A 17,390-nucleotide genomic window follows, 5' to 3' on the forward strand; every position below is an offset into this window, starting at 1 on the left:
CCAAACAGGATGGGCTTTATGATGAGGATTAACACTGATTTCTGATTGCCCTAAACAAGCTTTTCTCAGGCCTGCCACGGAAATATGCAAAGAGGAAAATAAGTGTCAGAAGTCCAGAGGGAAAATGGTGATGAACTGCATCCAAGCAGATGCTGCATTATGGTCTATTGGCTTTTAGTCCATGGTATCAAGATCCTTCTGACACTCGACGCTTTGCCATCTGCGCACATGGAAGTTGGTGCTGTAAAGGGATGCCTATATTGTCTTTGGCCTCTTCATAATGCAACACAAAAGGAGAATGAGGGAGCTTGACCTTGTTTGACCTCCGAAGTATCTTTTTTCATCCATTTTTATAATGATGTTTGAAAGAGTAACTTATCCTCATAATAAACCTTTACAAACAACAGCGTGAACGGCCTTTGCTCTACATGGAGTGTGCTGCATGTTTCACAGCTTTAATGGAGAGTCTCTTGATGTGGACAAACATCTGTGAGAAAAAAGATAAAGGCAGAAAATGTAACGTTCACCCTAAACTCACCAACATCACAGCTTCACTTTCAGTCAGTCGATGAACAAAGACATAAAATAAAATATTCCTTTGCCCGTTTAATGTTCTTCATAGAAAGTCCCAACCTTTCTATGAAGGCGCTTATGATCTTCTGTAGGCTCGGGCACGGCTTTGTAAAATTGTAGGTAATACACACAGACACACACTGAATTTATTTTAAATTCTTGAACCTACAAGTCCATCTTTCATGCTTTCTTTTGCTCCAAGTCATCTTTTTGAAAGTGTCAGAGGTTTTGGTGGGCACGACAGTTCTGTGTCAATGGATTCAACCTCCTGGACTGACATTTCATATTTGATGTTCAACAATAAAAAAGTGTTTCAATCCACAATAAACTCAAAGCCTGGTCAAATAGAGATGTTCTTTTATTGGTCTTCAATAAATGAAACATTCACTGTAATTAATTAGTGGTGGGTTGTTATCTCGCTGTTCAACTGATTGTTATGGTGTCTGCATGTTTTTAATGCTCGCCCAGGAAGAGCATGAAAACTGCAAACGTGTCCCAAGTGCACACCAGGAATTAAACCCAGGAATTATTTATATTCAATAATACAATCAGGCATTATTGTGTTTGGGGGCCCAAAGTTTACCAAACGACATGGAGATAATAGTACTCCTGTAGTGGCAGATTCCTCCCAGTTTATAAAGCCGCCTGAATAATGCGAGCGTAACTGATGTTATGACACATGTCCACCTTAGTGAAAATATTTCCATTACTCTCACACCTGCATTTGATGTTTCGGTAACACTTTACTTGAAGTTTTATACGTTACGCTATCACTATCTGTCGTTAGCACCTGTTGCTAAATTGTAACACTTTTGAAGCTATGTTGGCATTTTTTGGGTAGGGTGGTGTAAAACACATTGAGTTGCCTTGTGTATGAAATGCGCTATACAAATAAATTTGCTTGCCTTGCCTTAGGGTTAGGGGTTAGGGTAACGAAGAGTTAGGGTAATGAAAGACACTTAAAGAGTAACTTAACCCACAAACCTTTTTTTTCTGTAGAATACAAATGTATTTGGGTATGAAGTAGTGCTGTTTCTTGATCCTGGTCCAACTCTTGACAATCAATTTGGCATTATTAGTTGTAAAATGTCAGAGTGACTGCCATCTATGGGTTGAAATCCGGCTATTACAGTTGATTTTTGCTATTGGCTGAGAACAAGATCATGTGACGTTTTGGGTCCATCTTGCATCACAGCACTGTTAGCCCCGCCCCTTTTTATACAAACTTGCACCTGTGGACTCTACAATCTGTGGTGAGTAGGTTGGATTGAGAGAAGAGTGAATAAAGAGGTATATTGAGTAATGAGTAGCTAGTTAACATAGCATAAATGGTTCATTGGAGATTTTATAGTTTAGACTGGGCGTGTCTTAACTGCTCCAGGAGCCCCGCCCATAATCAAAGCATTTTTTGAATTTCCCTCCTAGTGGCACGTCAGTAAAAAAAAATTGGGGTTTAGTTGCTCTTTAATGACAGACTTCACGACACCTTATTCATGTTAATGACAGGTGTCATGCCATAATGACGACAGTGTAATGTCAGCCTTTATGTATATAACGTCAAGTAAAGTGTTACCGATGTTTCTTTTATTTCATGATTTGAGAGCCTTTTTATAAACTCACCGATCAAAACAGAAAATGTCAAATTGGTTTAATGTAGTTCATTCTGCAAATTTCATCGTGTCCACACTGAACAAACAAAACACTGTTCTGCACACCTGTGCTGGTTGATCTATAAAAATATTAACTCCACCCACAACCAAATATGTTCCTGTCGGGTTTAGATGACCCTATACATTAGGATAAACAACACATTAACTTAATTTCAAATCAGTAATATTTACATGAATTTGATCTTTACATTTAGTCATCCAAACTAAAGTTTTAATTTGTTTACTAAAACATACACCCTTGAATAAATTTGAAACTGTTTTCAAAAACTATTTACGTTGTAAACAAGTTAGTCATTGCAACCTCTAATTAAAATCAAACATCTCTAGTTAGTTTGTAGAACTTGAGTTAATTTTCATCTATGGCTCTGCTAAAACTCACCTGTAGTGGCTGATGGGGGTATTGTGCAGTTGCATACGCCGCCTATAGCCAAAAGCAGCTCTGCATTCTTTGTTACTGCTGATATTGATCAAAAAATGTAAATTTATTAGTATCTCTCCAACGCTAAGCGTCATCTGTGGTTTGAGCAAAAGTCTGAGAGATGTTGTTTTCCCCCTTTGCACTAACCTTAAACTAAAAGCTTAGTTAAATGGATTCTGGAAAAAAAGAGAGAGAGAAAAAGATTTAGTACAAGTACAAACATGGATTTTATGTCAAAAACAGCGTTTTGCAGTGCAATACTGGAGCAATGTGCCATTACAGTTAAACATGTATACATACAGTATCTACTGTATGAAGCAGAAAGTAAAAGCTGCTGGAAAAAAAAAAAAAAAAAACACTTATTAAAGGTGCAGTCCATTACTTTCAGATCCTTCCCTTCCCCTCCCTCTCTGCTGCTCTCTTGCCTTGCCTCTAAAGTCCCTCTCTCAGCGGAGCAAACAACCTAACGTTAGCCCGACAGCAACATCACAGTAATAAAATATGCTCTGTTAAAAGCATGTTACTGCAGCGCTTCTCTCTTTCAATGTGCACACACCAATCTATCAGCAGCAGCAGTGTAACAACACAGTGTCACTCACAGCAGCCCACACGAAGGCTGCAGTGATGGCAGCGTGCACACGAACAAACATCACATGCAACACAGAGTGTAAATCAAGCAGCAGTAATTACCTTTCAAGCAGAAAAGTCGCCAATTCCATCTTCTACTCCTGCAGACCATACACTAAACAAAAAAAAAAAAAAACGGCGCTCCAGACACTACCTTGCAACGAGCATTGCTGTGTTTTGGCCACAGCGGAAGGGGGTGGGGACTGTGAGCAACAGCTGTCAGACAGTCCATCAAACACAATCCCGGCTCTGATTGGTTCTGTTTGCTCGGTCGCAGTGCATTTTGGGAATCTGCCAAAGGCTGCAGGAGCAGCAGGAGGAACTCAATGAGCCTGTCCTTACATAGTGACAGCTATACCAGATATGACAAAAAGTTACTTATAAGAGTTACAGACTGCACCTTTAAACATAATTATGAGATGAATAAATTGAAAAAGGTGATCTTTCCCCTTGACTATCTGATGAATTGTTCCGTGTTGGCTGTAAATAATAGTTGTGATAATTAGCATGGTAATAATGACAATTAGAATCATTTCTCACCAACCCAATTGTGTTTTAAACAGGAGAGGAAAAAGAGGATTTTACTGCAAGTGGCCCAACTTAGAGTAAGCCAGCAAACCATTTTTCTTCTAGTGAGTTTCGCTGCACGTCTTGATTGTTGATGTGAGACAACATGCGGCCCTACCTGAATCACATGCTAAAGTGCAGCACTGAGGTGAGGTTTGTGAATTGAGCTGCTGCAAAAATGACTCGCGGGTTTCGAGATATGAAAAATTGAAGGCATAGCTCATTGACAGAGACTCGTGTCCTACATCTAACCTCACCTCCAGCTCAGCTTTGCTCAGAAAACTCTCGTATGTGCCAATTGCACACAGGCTTTTGATCGTTGTTCTTCATCCTGCCCTTTCTATCTCTTGCTTTCATCTCCCTCCCTCTCTGTTTATTGTTCATTTATTTTTATATAACTGTTTATTTGAACCGGCTGCTTGTTTTTACAAACCATTTAGTATAGATCTGATTGTCAGGCTGCCATGGAAATATTTGTTTTCGCTTACTTGTACAAAATAATCGAAAAACTAAATCAAGATAATATAAACTTTTTTGAAAACTTATTTCTTAACATAATCAAAAAACCTATTTCAAGTATATATTGTTGATGAAAGAGACATTTGGGAAATACCATAAACCAGTTGTTCCCAAACAGGGGGAGCACATAGCAGGAGGTACCCGGAATGATTTAACATCCAACTTGAAAATAATTGGGAAATGTTCCTCTTTCCTTTTTAAGCTATTTTTTGAAAAAGAAAAAAAAACAAATAACCGCAAACTAACATGAATATTGCTTAATAAAACACTATATTTTCTTGTAGATTATTGAAACAGGATTATTTTAGGCTGTAGAAGCCATTTTATCACACTTCTTACACTATAGGAGACTAAAATTAGCTACATTTTACAAAGCAATCTGTATTTACCGCTGTTTTCTATTGAAGTAATCACATAAAAGTTGCATGGTATTTAAAAAATAGATAAATAAATTCCACTTTGCCGGCGACACATCCTGATATGCGGACATTAAAATGATTGTAACTCTGTTAAAACTCCCTCATTTGGAAAAATTCCAACTGTTTCTAAAAGCTAACATGTTGCGCTTTACTGACAACCTATAAACGTTACAATAATCACGTCCCCCTCCTTTGTAGAAAGCACGTAAATAAATTGTTTTGGCTTGCAATTGTTATAGTTGCCATAAAATGGCCTATTTTATCACATTTAGAAACATGGAAACATTTTTTTAATTGTAAATAGTCTGTACTTTCTAGATTTTATATATTTGTGAGCTTTCATGGTTTTCTTCTGACTAAATCTATTTGTTTTTGTGTTTTTCTTCATTTTAAACTGATATTACACTGGTAGAACTGGTAGAATATCTATAAAAGCAAGGAATCTCTGTCTGTCTGTCTGTATGTATGTGTGTGTGTGTGTGTGTGTGTGTGTGTGTGTCTGTGTGTCTGTTCCTCAAATATCTTTGCAAATCAGGCTCAGATTGACCTGAGACTTTCAACATGGCTGCTGCTTGGTTAAAAGGTGCGCAACGTCGGATTTGTTTGGACTGCAATGATACCCTTCATAAATTATTTCATAAAATTGTCTTAAATGCAGCTTTGCAGAACAGCTCAATGTTGACAGGTAGTCATGGTAACTCAGTTGATAGAATCTACAGGAGTGACTGCACAAAAAGCTTTTAAAAACGACTAAGGTGGGACTAATATCCTAAAATAAACACTCTGTAATTATTGACCAGCAGGTGTCCTCAGTGAGCAATGTTTGTAACTAATGTGAGCAATAATATTAATAAAAAAATAATAAAACAAAATAGACTTTCACTATAAATATGTAGCCTATATTATGTGCTAAATATTATGCTCTGCACAGTCCATTTAGTTGATTCGTGCCACACACACACACATACACACACACACACCTCTCTCTCAGTATGCTGCAGATGTATGCTAGCCTATATTACAGTGCTAAATATTAAACCTCCCACTTTTCTATAGCAATACAGCAATACATACTTCCTACGGGCACTGCACTAGTGTCATAAATTGTTTAAAAAATAAAATTATTGGAAGCCTAAAGTGTTATGGGAAAAAAGTTAAACGCATTTCCTCATAAGACATTTACTGATCATTTTATAGACAAAATAAGCACATAAAAAACCCCAGGTGGAGATGTTAATATTACAGGTGTTAAAGAGTTAAATTCCACTCGTTTTGAAGTTATTTTCACATACAAGCTTTAAGCTCAAATCCAAGGTCTTCTTACTTTTCTCTGACAACAATTCCAGCTCCTTTTCCCAAGACAACTCAATAATGCCTTTGTATTCATTAACATAAAGAGAAGGTACGTAGACCTTATCAGAGATGCCTACAAATGGATTTTTCAAGCTGCTTCAACACAAATAAAACACTTTATATCTGTTGTGAGACTAAATGTTCAGAACAGTGTGTGTCTCTACTTTAAATCTTCTTCTTCTTGCGTATGTCTTCAGAGCCTCAGTTCTGTTGCAGCAAGCCATCCCGGCATCTCGCCGTCCAGGTTCCTTAGGCCTAGGTCGCCATTTGGTGGTTGGTGTTTAGGGTAGCTGGTCAAGACGTGGTCAACAGTCGGTAGGGGGTCTCCACATTCACAGTGAGTACTCTATACCTAATTATCAATGAATCATTGGATATTTCTAAGCAGCTTGAGAAAAACATTATTCATAAGGCAAGGCCAATTTATTTGAATAGCACATTTGATACACAAGGCCATTCAATGTGCTTTACAACACTGTCTCCCAATCTTTATTTTCCATGTACCCCTTAACCTTCATTTCTTATTGCAAGTACCCTTTAGCTCATGTTATACATTATTCATTTGTGTCTGCGCAGGCTCGTCTAAACTCTTTCCTGTGTCCCGTCTAACATGAACCTTAAATTTAGGCCTTTTACTTAATTTATTTCTGATGTTTTGCTCATTTTAGATTTTGAACTTCACCTTGTGGTGTATTTTAAAGAGTTGAGCCACAAATTATTATATTATTATTGATGTATGATAGAAAAAATCTACAATGTTAAAAAAATAAACTGAAAAATGTTTCTGTGTACCTCCTGGGAGGTGTTTACGTACCCCTACAGGTACACGTACACCAGTTTGGGAATCACTGCATCACATGAATAAAAATAATGTATAAAGAAACAAAAACAAACACCAAATACTTTGAAATCAACAAGAAAAACATTAAATTAACAATAACATGATTGAAAATCTCCCTCTCAGTCATTCGCAGCAGAGAAAAGGAGAGCCTTTAACTTGGATTTAAAAATGTTAACACTGGATAAGATAAGATATGTGTTGCTTATGCTTGTTCATGTAGATTTGGTGGGTTTTTTCCTTTTTTTTTTTTTTTAATCACAAATTCAATATTTTGATAGCGCTTTGAGATTACGTTTTTTCTAATTAGCACTACATAAATAAAGTTGAATTGAATTGACTGAGTTTTGAAAAAAAAAAAAAAAAAAAAAACCTGACATATCCCTAAAAAGTTTTTACACTTTCATAAGGAGGAATTTCAGACGTTTCGATATCGAAATGTCACAGAAGAAAGTGATGTACATGGTCACATGATGTGTGTCACGGTCCGGTGTGGGTGTGGACCCAAATGCAAGGAGAGATGGAGGCAGGATAGAGGTATAACGTTCTTGGAACCAGTCCATGTTTATTCCTCTTAAAACAAAACTTAAATCCAAAACAGGAGGGAACAGGGAGCAAGACCAGACACAGCTGAACACGAAGAGGGAGACAACGAACCTGACAACATCAACGAACCAGCAACCACACTGTGACCAAGCACTCAGTTAAATAGTGGAGGAGGCCTGATTAGGAATGGACCACACCTGGGTGAAAACATGAGGGAGCTAATCAATCACCAAGCACACAGACATCACTGAGGGGTGGAGCCACAAACAGGAATCCCTGAAACACAGACAAGAGTTAAGCACAAACCAAATCAACAAAGACAGAATAACTAAACTAACCAACAGAACATGACAATGTGACGTACTTGGTCACATGACTGAGAAAACATGGCACGGTATGTGTAGACATAAGAGGAGGCTGCGACATTTCTTAGTATTATACTTATTATATTATAAATTATTACTGCCAGCCACATTTGACGTGAAACAACAAAATAATACAGAGTTTTATAAGGAGGTTTGGAGCGTCTTCCTGCAGTGAAGTCTCACGTGATGAGATTACACAGGAGTTATGAGGCTCCTGCCCAAAACAAGCTTTAATGGACCGAAACAGCTCCTGTATGATGCTCCTTTGGGGGATTCCTGTCAGAAAACCATTTGTACTTCAAATCTAGCAGGACTTTGATTGCAAGTTCATATTTCTGCCTAATTTGAATTTTTTTCTCTCTCAAACTATTTAATTAAATTGAAAAGTATGGCTCATAAGTGACTCGGTACTCAGTCTAATTAAGAATCCAGTATGATTATAAGCAAAAATGAACATTAAATCATAAGGTGAAAAGCTTCGCTTAGACACCAAATACACACTTGCTTCCTTTATTCACCTTGTTTACTGTGTTAAATAAGGAGCAATCTATCTAATTCATTATTTTTCCTGAACCATTTTGCTATGGACATGAATCATGTGATGTAGAAACAAGCTGGAACACTGAGCTATTTGCACACTTGCTTTGAAGATACATGACAAGGGTAGGCAGCTGATGAGCTTTGTGACTATTTATTTCTCCCTGATTCATCTTTATCAGCTTTGCCAAGCAATTTTTCTTGGGATATTTACAGATTCAGTTGAAAATGAGCCCATCTAAAAATGGGATATTTTATTAATGTGAAACTATTATTGTACGTCTAACACCTTTCTCTTATTTCTGAATCCAAGTTCCCCCTTTGTCCGACTACCACCTTTTACATAGAAAACTATTTAAAAACAACTATAGAGCGTAATGATGGGGTGAATGAGTGATAACACACATTTTTTTGGATTTTGACCATATTTGGATATCAAGAATTTCTGGTGACCCTAAAGACATTTTTTTCCTAGAAATAGTTTTTGACCATGTTCGAGCTCAGTATTATTATTATTATTATTATTATTATTATTATTATTATTTTTTTTTTTTTTTTTTTTTTTTTTTTTTTTTTTTTTTTACTGCATTTTAGTTGAACTAGATTTTTATTTCACAAAGTGAAAGTATGCAAATACATTTGTTTATATTGCATGTTGTTTTAATTTAAAAAAAAAGAAGAAGAATTAAAAAAATTCAAAAATCTATTTTAATTTTTCTGAAATTTCAGGCAACCCCACATGGGTTCCCAACCCCAAAGTTGAAAAACACTGATTTAGTAGCTCTTGAATAGATTTCTATTTAAAGACTGACATTTTTACTTGTTCATTTTCCACTGTCTCTCTCTCTCAATTCAATTCAAAAACTGCTTTATTGACATGGGAAACACATTTACATGGCCAAAGCAAGTGTGATAATGTACACACACAAAAAAAAAAAAATATTTTTTAAAAAAAAGCATTATTAGCATTATTTTTCACTTTTGGGTAACCAAACCTTTTTTTTAACCTCTGGCTGTTCAATACTTACCTTTGTACTATTTCAAGCTATTCATTGGACTTGCACGACTTGAATTGCAATAAATAACTGGAAAAATTAGGGTGTTTTTTTGACCAATAGTAGAACAAAATGTACAATCATGTTACACAGTAAACTTGTGTTATAAAAGGGTAATAGATTATGTACATGGTTTTACATATATCCATATACACATGGGTTATACATGTACATACATATATACATACATGTACACAAACACATATGTATATATACATACATGAACGGACAGACTATTTACAAATACAGTACATAAATCTATTTCTCTCTCTCCTAACTACCCCCTGTAGTACCATTGCGTACCCTGATTTGAGAAACACTGCTCTATTGTGAAATGGCATGTTGAAACTGTGTGACTTTGAGCGTTCTTACATTTGCAACCTCCAGAGAAGTCTTCATGATACCCACAGATGTGTTGAGCAGCTGCTGTCAAAGCGCTGCTGCATATTCTGCGCTCTGTGTTTGCTCTCAGAAGCCTCTGCTTTGCTCTGCCAGAATTCCCCCAATTACCTTCTCCCCTGCTTGGCAGTGATGGACAGATGGGGGGATGGAGAGTGCAGGGCCACGGTACTGTCTTGGGCTATAATGGACAGAGCTCTGCAGGGTGAGGAGTTTGGAGAGGGACCGAGGCCACGGTGTAGTGCTGACCTTTTGAGTGATGGACAGTTTCAATGGGGGTGCTCTTATTTTGTCAGTTTCACTTTTTTCAGGGAGAAGGTGAGATATGAGTAGTGTTAGCGAGCAATAGGTGCTGTGAGTGGTGTCCCATTAGAGCAACGTGTGGTGATGGGCAGCAATAGCAGGCCTGGGCCCGGCTTCTCACACCTTTTTAGAAACTGTTTTTAAAGAAAGCTCTTCAAACTGGGAAATATGTGAAATGGTGATTTTCCTCTTACAAAAAGAGAAAATGCAACTTTGTTAAATTTATTTTACCAGTGGGAAGTAAAATATTCTGCACTTTGTTGTGTCTCATTTATCTTACAAAAAAATATAGATTTAAACAGTGGGATGAAGTCTTAGTGAAAATAATAACATTTTTTTTGTTTTTTTTTTGTCAAAGCTGCTACCCCCAATATTTTTGTTTGGATAAAATCATAGTGTAAGCTTCATAAATCAATTGATCAAACATCATTTATCCAAAAAGAAAGGAAAAGGTTGAATTTGTTTGTCTGTATTTCTATACTTTCACTTGGTGAAATAAAAAATATAGTTAAACTAAAATGCATTTAAAATAAAATAAATATATATATCTGAGCTCAGACATTTTTTCTAGAAAAAAAATATCTCTCGGGTCGCCAGAAATTCTTCATATCAAAATGGGGTCACGATCCAAAAAACGGTTGTGAACCACCGCACTAAATACTGTTTCTTTCCACTTATTTACAAAATTAGATTCTTTAAAAATGTGTGTTAATACTCGTTCATTCTATCATTATGCTCTATAGTTGTTCTTAATTAGTTTTCTAAGCAAAATGTTGCGGTCGAACAATGTATCTTAATGTCGAGTAGCAGAACAATATTGTGTGGCCTGTTTAGCAGCTTTTGTTGACTGTATACCGCAGCACATGCAACAGCAATAAGTGAAGCGCTAAGCGTGCGTCAATAGGTAAGCATCAGAGCTGGGGTAGTCTTAATGTTTATAACAATGTGGGTGAATTGTTGCACCTCACAAAGGCTTGACAGTGGTACATTAAGTCGTTCTTCACTTCTCCAAACACGCAGGCAGAGCATGCTTTGGTCACACGTTATGAACTGCTGTTTTTTTTTCTTACTTGCTTTTTCCTGTGATCTTCAAACCCTCTAACCCCAGCCTTACTATCTGCCACTCTCCAGTCGAACCATACTGGGATGTGGATTGGGTTCATTAAATTGTAACATTTCTTTGCCCAGTCGACCATTCATGAAAGCACAATCATCTAAAAGTTCTGCCCTTTTCTCTCAATGTGTTCAAGGCTGCCAGTTTTCTTCCATGGAACATCTTTTTTTTTCTCTTGAACATTTCTTGAAGTGCCCTCACAAGCTCCAAACATTGCATACTGCATCTTAGAAATACATTCAACATCAGTTTAGACAATCATTTCTTTCCCTTTTGGGGAAGAGTTGAAACTGTGGGCATTTGATACCAAATTGCGCCGCATGCTCACCTTCTTTTTTTTTACTAACAGCTTGGGTATTATCCAAAACTGGGAGTTAAAAGCTGCTGGAGGTCTTCACACTACTGAGTTTGTTTTGTTCAGCTGGGTATTTCACCAGCTGGTTCATTAATGAGGAACAGTGTCACTGTGTAAAATTGCTCAAAGACAGAGAGAGAGATGGAAGGAAAATAACCTTAGCAAAATCAAAGTCATCATCAAGCGGTCAGCATTTGGTCTACATGGTTAAAGAAACAGTGTGATTTATTTCTATTTGTAATTGAATGAGGAAAGTGACCCCTACTGAGTTTGAAACCCAAGCAATCAGGAGAAAATGTCCATCACACCCCAGGGATGGAGAAGACACATGACCTCCTGATAGCAACTAATACTGTCCTTACATCTAATGACTTGAGTATAGACTCATCATTAGCTTTTTAAAATGAGCAGCATGCAAGGAACTCATCAGCAGGAGACCATATTTGCCCATCGGGGGGGAAGGGGGGGAGATGAGCCTTCAACAGGGTTAAAGAGTGGATTACCAGTGTTTGATGGATGGCACTTTAACCATTAGTCTGCCTGCTCAGCAGCTTTTTATGAATCATTCAGCTGTAACCGTCAAATACAGATAACTGCTTTATCAAGAAACAAGGCCCTTATCTTTAAAGTTCATTCAAATTGTAAGATTCACACAATGGAAGTAAGCAGTGCTGCGTTCAGCTGGAGTGTAATGAACTCAACATTTAATGCAATTACAGTGTATGAGCTCAAAACACAGTATGAGCCAGTGCATTTATTACAATGGAGCAAAAATATGCTTTATGTGCTAATAAGTTTGGCATAAGGAGGAATTGAAAAAGCTTTTTCAACACATATTAAAAGCATTTGTTTTAGCCTGTTATTTGCTGATTAGCTGTTATTGTTGATTTTAAAATGGTTTTTTTTCCCTCTAAACAGCCTTTTTTGCTACAAGAATGACTGTGGTCACGATATGATACTTAGCACAGACACGTTCAAGTCTGGTACCTGACATGTTTCATACAAATGTTGCAGTGGCGTGATTTCATACTTTAATGTTGTCTTTAACAAGTCTGCAAAACTGTTGTTTTCTGCTCAATATGTGAAATAGCAAATCTGATTCCTCCATTGTCTTCACGTCTGTCATTCAAACAACATTTTTAGTCCCTTGCCTATTTCCTTAGTCTTCCCAGACAATACAGAAAAACAGTTATACTCATTACAAAGTTCATCTATTTACCATAATAATCCAACAATAATAAAAAAAAAAAAGGCTAAAGCTGTTGAAAAATACATCTACATTATTTGTTTTTTTGTTTTAAAGCAGGATACACAACACAATCTCATTGGGAAACGTCACCGTCACTAAAATAATAACTTTTCTTTCGTTCCACCAAAAATCCCTTTTTTTTGTGTTGCCCTACACAACTTTCAAACTCACAGGCCAAGATTACATGATGTTTTTTTTTTCATTTGGAATGAATTATTCTGAATTAAATTATAAAGTGTTCTGCTTAGTGTTTCAGTGACGTGCAAAAAAAAACAACTATTAATGATCAAATAAAAAATATATAATTTTTTTTCAACTGATCTGTGCAGTGAATGTAATTTCTGTTTGATTCCTGAACATTTCAAACATTTTTCTCTGTGGGAGGCGACTCAGCTCAGATGAGGACGAGGTGAGGCAGCAGCAAATCCTCTACAAACTGGGTTGAGCGTATGCCTTTTGTTTTCTCACTGTTTGTCACCAATGTAATATTTGTAGACATTTTTATTATACGTCCTCACTTTCCATAGAATAGGTATTGTATTTCACGTGTGTTTATTACATATTTGCTCTTGTCGAGTTGACATACAACCGCACTAAAAAAAAGCATGAGGTGAGGCAGCCAGCACCTCTGCCTCAACTGTATGGGGCGTGGGTCACGGAGCGTGAGGCTAATAACTTTTATTCTGAATTAAAAGGGAATTAAAGCTCCCATGTAAACGTGGCCAATGTGTTGCGATTGGAAGTTAAGTTGTTCAGTTGCATTATATCCCAACACTTTCTTTCGGGTTTGGTTTATGGTTAAATTGATAACTCGTTGCATTCCTCAGCCGGAAGCGCAACAACATTTTGTGACATGCAGGGTGAACAAAAAATGGGCCACGTAAATTTGTGTAAATGAAAATATATAGTGCCTGTCACACGAGAATATGAGTTTCCAAGCACGAAAAATGTATTAAAAGTCTTTTTCGTGACACTGACGCGAACTACACTTCAAACTATGATATTTAAATATTTATAGCAAAAAATACTCCTACTTACTACATCTGGATTAAGCTCCGGTTGCATGGTGCCAGTTGATAAACTGAAATTGACTACCAATGAAGGTTTGAGCGGCACACTTCTGTATGAAAGAGCTATTAAAGGATTTATCCTGACCTGACATCTCATTAACCTCTGTGCTCATTGGAGTGTGGTTCATTTTTTTCCACCCAATATGGTTCTCCCTGTGAGGTGCTGATGTAACCATATCCTAAGGCTTTCTATATCAACACATTAAAAACAGACCTGTTGTGACTGATTCCATTCCCACTCCATTACCATTAACCTTGCCAAGCCCAGAATAATACTGGGAGAAGATTTTCACAGCACGCCTTTGTCCTGTTAGCCAGTGCCTAATTCTGTCTAATTGACTAATGACAGCAACTCAATGAAGTGACACCTCTACTGCAAGGTCAGTCCAAAGCATTGCCGGTGTCACACAGAGAAACTAAGTCAAGCCCACTTGTACCACAGAGAACACAACAGGAGAGATCACCAAATCCAATAAATCTAACCGTGGGTGTCCAACACGCACACAAACACTATGGCAAAAATGCACGCAAACACACAAACACTGAGCTGTAATGTCAGTACAAGCTGATTCTACGGGAGGGGGCCAGAGGACTAGTAACTCTACGGTTGGCAATGCATCATCACAGCAAGCCACAGCTGAAATGATTCATGGTTTTCCTTGGACCGTTCTGTTTGCATCAGTCTTTGTTGGAATACTGAACAAATGCTTGACTTCAAAGACGAGAAGAAGTAATCGTTCAAAGGCATAAAGTGGAATCTGGGGCTTTTTGTGATGGTCCTTGAATGGATATACGGTACCTCTCCAGACAGAAGATACACCAAGGCCTGCACTTGAACTAACCTACCGGTATATGCATCCACAATTTTATATGCCTGTATTTTCATGATGAAATGTTAAGATTCAAAGGAAATATCAGCCAATACGTGTGCAGAGTGAAAAAAAACTTAAGAAAAGACAAGAGGCAAAAAGCAAGGAAGGAAAAATTTACAATTATAAGATTTGATTTCACCATTTATCAGCATCATCATTTTCATACCCACTTTAATCATGCAAATAAAACATACAAAGGATAATATTTCAATAAAAATGTTGGTTTATCTTTATGAAATATTTATCCACCTAAAGCTCTGAGACCTTCTGCATTTTTCCATCAGACTGGATGAAAAGATCTACTAAGGCTTCCAAGGCCAAGTAGATAAATGTAATATCTGCATCACAAAATAACTTGAATAACACATTACGTTGTTTGGATGGAAAATGAATGGCAGAAAGAAGGACTTGTGTAAACATTCAAATTTTTTTTTTTTCGGTGATTGATTTGCTCGTCAAACAAAATGTTATCAACTAGGTAATAAAACAAACCAACTATTCATCAGAGAGGTTGTGCTGGGTTGGAAACATTTTCTTAAAGTTGACTAAGGTAAAGCAACATAAGGTTGTGTATTTAAACAAAAAGCTGTGCAAGTATTCAGAAGCTTTGCTGGTTTTTGTTGGTTGGATGCATCAAGGCTTTCAAGCTTAAGAAAAAAAAAAACAACTTGTATTTTTCTTCAGCCCATCAAAAGTCTCCTTATACAGAAGTGTCAGAGGTTCCGTGCAACATTAATTTGTTAAATATCAGGCTTTATTTTCACAATAAACAAAGCAAACCTAACTTTTCAATAGTTAATCGTGTAGCCAGATCGACCCTTACTCTCTCAAATGTTTGTGCACTCAACCAAGCAAGAGGGATAACTTGTTAACCACTTAGAGATCCAGTTCTCCTTTGACTGCACAATAGGAGTGCAATAGGCTTTATAGTTAAGTCATGTACCAGAGGCCTACTTACACGCTCCGGTTCTCAGCGGGCCTTTCTGCAGAGATGTTAGACTTTAGTGTTTTAAAACATTGTTGCTCCCAAAAAGTATTAAAGGCTCATAGAAAACATGGTTTTATCATCAGTTTTTGCTGTATCTCTAAAAAAAAAATATCAAATAAAATCTTAAAATACATTTTTGGGCAGGAAGTCCAACAATATTTAACAATGCAGGCCCTGTCCAATGACATCCACCCAATGATGCTGCTGTAGTGTAAGAGTAACCATGTGTGCCCTACTGCAAGGAGACCAAACAGTGTTTTGATTTTGCTTGTTCACCCGTGTTTGTACCAATCTTTTCTGGGCATTCCAGTTTCCTGCAGCACTTTAAACACAGTCTGAAGTCTCTAAAATGTGTGAGTAAATGTAACAGATTGAAGGTTTACCATGCCTCATGTCCCAGTCTGAGCTGGGATAAACACAAGCAGACTCTGTACAGCAGGGATGGGCAACTCTATCACAGCGGGGGCCACAAAAATGTGATTGTATCTGATCTGAGGGTCAAATAATCAATATTCATGTCAATGACCAATAACAGCATTAATACAGGGGGTAAAAAGGGTTTTGTTTTTTTGTCTTTGTGGTTTTGATGTTTTGTCAGTTTTTAGTTATTTTGTGTGTTGTCAGAGTCAATATTTGTTTTTTGTCATTTTTTTATATTCTTGGTGTCATTTTGTGTATTTTTCTGTGTTTTTTTTTATTTTGTGGCCAATTTGTATGTTTTTGGGGTCACTTTCTTTATTTTAGTTGTTGTTTTCTGTATTTTCCTGTCATTTTGTGTGTCTTTGGAGCTATTCACTAATATGTTGTTGTTTTGTGTGTTTTTCGACTCATTTTGTTTGTTTAAGTGGTTGTTGTCTGCCTTTGTTGTAATTTTAGGTTTTATGAGTCATTTTGTGTATTTTTGAAATTCATTTTTTGTGTGTTTTTGTGTACTTTGTGTATTATGTTGGGTTTCATATTCCTTCCAACTTCTTGAATTATGCTTTTTGGGGATTTGCTTTTGGGGCCTTAAAAAATTGGACTGAGGGCCGCACGTGGCCCCCGGGCCTCCAATTGCTGGACAGGATATCTCAGGGTGCACAAGCATTAGCGCTGGCTATTTTTCAAGAGAACAATGTTATTCAGCAGACACTTTTATGCAAAGTGACAAACAACACAAGCAGTTTGGGTTAGGGGACTTGCTCAACATTGTTAACAGTGATGGTCCAGGTTGAATTTGAACTGGTGACCCTCTGGTTACAAGCCCATTTTCCTAACCGTTACATCACTATTCCGTACCTTGGAGAAGCACGAAACCCCCACCACACTTTTCCCTTGCTGGCTTGCACTCACACTACACAACAATGAACAAGAACCTTCAATATCAGAAATAAGGATAGCCTACTGTCCCTTGCCCAAACTGTGCAAGAAACATTCAACTTGTTCCTCAGACCAACATGAACCCTTTGTCATTGTCTTTGCTATTGTTATTGTGGGAAAATGGTTACACAGTGCATACATCACAATGTTTGCCTGTTGCATACTTACAGTAACTGAGCGTGTGCACAAATGAT

Source organism: Gouania willdenowi, chromosome 1 (assembly GCF_900634775.1).
Source record: "Gouania willdenowi chromosome 1, fGouWil2.1, whole genome shotgun sequence".
NCBI classification, from domain to species: Eukaryota; Metazoa; Chordata; class Actinopteri; order Blenniiformes; family Gobiesocidae; genus Gouania; species Gouania willdenowi.